The sequence below is a fragment of the Carcharhinus amblyrhynchos genome, unplaced genomic scaffold (assembly GCF_965287045.1).
Source record: "Carcharhinus amblyrhynchos unplaced genomic scaffold, sCarAmb.v2.hapA scaffold_42, whole genome shotgun sequence".
Classification (NCBI taxonomy): Eukaryota; Metazoa; Chordata; class Chondrichthyes; order Carcharhiniformes; family Carcharhinidae; genus Carcharhinus; species Carcharhinus amblyrhynchos.
Genome location: NW_027649783.1, coordinates 3,208,694 through 3,212,280, shown reverse-complemented (window position 1 = coordinate 3,212,280; position 3,587 = coordinate 3,208,694). Strand labels below are relative to the sequence as shown.

Below are 3,587 nucleotides of genomic sequence, written 5' to 3'. Positions count from 1 at the left end.
GTGGAACTGAGACACGACAGATCAGCCATGATCTTACTGAATGGCGGGGCAGGCTCGAAGGGCTAGATGGCCTACTCCTGCTCCTATTTCTTCTGTTCTTATGTTATGTTCTCCTTTCAGTCTGTGGCACTGAGCCTGCTTTCTGCTCAATGGGCCGAGTGTTGGCAAGTGGAATTAGTTGGGCAGGCCAGGGCATTTCATACATCACTGTAGATTCGATGGGCCAAAGGGCCTCTTCTACATTATCCTATTCTCTGATACATGGCCTTACAACCCAAGCTTGGAAAATGATGTATTCACAGATAATGTATTTTGGGTGGATGTCAGTATAAACTGCAGAAATTTGGGTCATGTCTTAAAGCTCACAGTTTGTTTTCCCCGCATAGAATTGATGATATTTCAAACACTTTGTCTGAATTTGTTCTGAATGCTGAAAATGTCGTGACTTTTGGAACACTTCACAGAATCATAGAAACCCGACAGTGCAGAAAGAGGCCATTTGGCACATCGAGTCCGCACTGACCACAATTCCACCCAAGCCCTACCCCTATATCCCTACGTATTTGCCCCTCATCCCACGACATCCAGAGACAATTTCAGCATGGACCACCGTGCCGCCCAATACCGTTCAGTTTGAGGGAAAAGGTGAACTGGCCCGTACGGGGATCGAACCCGCGACCTTGGCGTTATTAGCACCACGCTCTAACCAACTGAGCAAACCGGCCACAGGCAATTTGACGTCCACGGACGGTTATCGGGGCAGCACGGTAGCATAATGGTCAGCACTGCTGCTGCACAGCTTCAGGGACCTGGCTTCAATTAGAGGAGTTTGCACATTCTCCACGTGTCTGTGTGGGTTTCCTCCGGATTCTCCGGTTTCCTCCAACAATCCAAAGATGTGTGGGTTAGGTTGATTGGCTGTGCTAAAATTTCCCCTTAGTGTCCTGAGATGCGAAGGTTCAAGGGATTAGCGGGTAAAAAATGCAGGGATATGGGGGTAGGGCCTGGATAGGATTGTGGTCGGAGCAGACTGGATGGGCTGAAGGGCCTCTTTCTGCACTGTAGGGTAAAAGAAAAACACTTATCAGAAACATAGTGTGATTTCTATATGTGTGTTGCCTGATGTTGTTGTTGCTGTTCTTGTTTTTTTCTCATATTGTGACTGTGTTTTCACTGACTGGCAATGAAGACAAATAAATAAATGTCTCATGATCGAATTGAATGGTAGAAGAGTCAACGTGCCATGCGCAATGTCTGTTCTTAATTGCTGTGTTCTGGTGACTGGAAGAGACGGATCGATGGTTACTGAGGGAAATAAGGGTGGAAATTGCAGAGGCAATGGAGGCAATTTCTAACCCAGCTCGTTATATGGGTGGTGCCAAATGAGTGGAGAATTGCAAAGGGTAAAGACACCTCTTCAGAAATGGCTGTAAGAATCAGTCCAATGAGTTTAATATCAGTTTAATTGTTGGGCCGAAGGGCCTGTTTCCTGTGCTGTGTTCTTCTTTGTTGTTCAATGTGTAATATTCTCCAAATAATAACCGGAGGGGAAAAAAATAACACCCACCTGTGCTAATGCACAATAATTAAGGAAAGCCCCTCAATAATCCCATAGTTAATGAACTTGATTGAGATCTTCATGAGGGTAATGGAAAAGGTGAGGATTCAAATCCCATTCCTGGCAGTGTTTGGGGGAGGCAGTGGCAGTGGACAAGTAATCCAGAGATCCTGGGTAATACTCTGGTGAAGCTGGGTTCAAAACCCAAAAGGGCAGATGGTGAAGTTTTAATTCAAGACAAACCCTGAATTAATTGTCCATTTTTATAAAACCTCATGCGGTTTACTAATGTCCTTCAGGGAACAAAATCTGCAGGAGGAGTGTATTTGAATCAGCAAGTCGAGAGGTAACAAAAACATGGATGAGGGTTTCAGGTGCAGTTGAGATCAGGTATTATCAACAATGTGTGAAGTTACACAGCTGGAAACAGGTGGCCTTGGTGCAGGAACAGATGAGTGGTCAGAATCTCATTTCCAGGTGTAATGATGTGCCAAGGTTATATGAGTTTGTTTCGGCCTCGACAGTGACCAGGGAGAGTGATGGAGTCATTGACTGGGAGTGGAATTTGTGGTGGGACCTTTGGCCTTCCAGATGTTTAATGGGGAATTATCTGCTTATCGAGTACAAGCTGCTGGATAAGCAATCTAATAATTTAATAAGAGGGATTGGTTCTGAGAGCTGATGGTGAGCTGGAACTGGGTATTATCAGCTTACGTGTGAAAACTAACACTGATCTTCAGATTATGACACCGAGAGGTGAGGTCTAGAAATAGGAGGGAGCCAAGGATAAATCTTTCAAAGATTCGGGAAGTGACAACACAGGAGGGAGAAGAGTGACCATTGCGGGTGATATTGTGCCACTGACCAGAAAGGTAAGAATGGACCGAGGCGAGTGCAGTCTTCCCCAGCTGGACAACCATAGAGTATAGAACTTTACAGCGCAGCACAGGCCCTTCGGCCCTCGATGTTGTGCCGACCGGTGGAACGAATCTAATGACCCTCCAACCTAAACTATTCCAATATTATCCATATGCCTATCCAACTGACCATTTGAACGCCCTTAAAGTTGGCGAGTCCACAACTGCTGCAGGCAGGGCATTCCACGCCCTTACTACCCTCTGAGCAAAGAACCTACCTCTGACATCTGTCCTATAATTATCACCCCTTAATTTAAAGCTATGTCCCCTTGTGTTAGCCATCACCATCCGAGGAAAAAGGCTCTCACTGTCCACCCTATCCAATCCTCTGATCATCTTGTATGCCTCAATCAGGTCACCTCTTCACCTTCTTCTCTCTAACGAAAACAACCTCAAGTCCCTCAGCCTTTCCGCATAAGACCTTCCCACCATACCAGGCAACATCCTGGTAAACTTCCTCTGCACCTTTTCCAATGCTTCCACGTCTTTCTTATAATGCGGCAACCAGAACTGTACGCAATACTCCTCGTGCGGCCGCGCCAGAGTTTTGTACAGTTGCAACATGACCTCACGGCTCCGAAATTCAATCCCTCTACCAATAAAAGCTAACACACCGTACGCCTTCTTAACAACCTTATCAACCTGGGTGCCAACTTTCATGGATCTATGCACATGTACACCGAGATCTCTCTACTTGTCGACACTTCCATTTGCCCTTTTTTCTGTACTCCTGTTACTCTTACCAACGTGAATCACCTCACACTTTTCCGCATTGGTCTTCTACACTTTGCTCAATCTGTTCTTCACAACAATCCTTGAACTGATGTGATGGGAATTTCTTTCGCTGAGAGAAGCTACAATCCCAACATTGAACATCCTGTTGAATATTCAGGGTCTAAGACAACGAGGATCGCATTTCCCCCTGAATCTGCTGTGTTTTCCTTCAATGTTCCTTTCAAATGACAGTCTGAAAGGATAGCCAGTTAATAGAAGTTTATTCGCTGACGAAATAGCGCACCCACGGCTCGTTGGTCTAGTGTTATGATTCTCGCTTCGGGGGTTGCACTGTATGGAGTTGCGAGAGGTCCCGGGTTCAAATCCCGGACGAGCCT

General features: G+C 45.9%; 2 non-coding genes across 2 annotated transcripts; one reads left to right on the top strand and one right to left on the bottom strand.

Moving 5' to 3' along the window:
- Positions 1 to 651: 651 nt before the first annotated feature.
- trnai-aau (transfer RNA isoleucine (anticodon AAU)) lies at positions 652 to 725 on the bottom strand. Its single transcript has one exon. It is a non-coding gene; the product is annotated as a tRNA-Ile (tRNA).
- Positions 726 to 3,497: 2,772 nt separating this feature from the next.
- On the top strand, positions 3,498 to 3,587 carry trnap-cgg (transfer RNA proline (anticodon CGG)). The gene is given in 2 exon segments: positions 3,498 to 3,533; positions 3,552 to 3,587. It is a non-coding gene; the product is annotated as a tRNA-Pro (tRNA).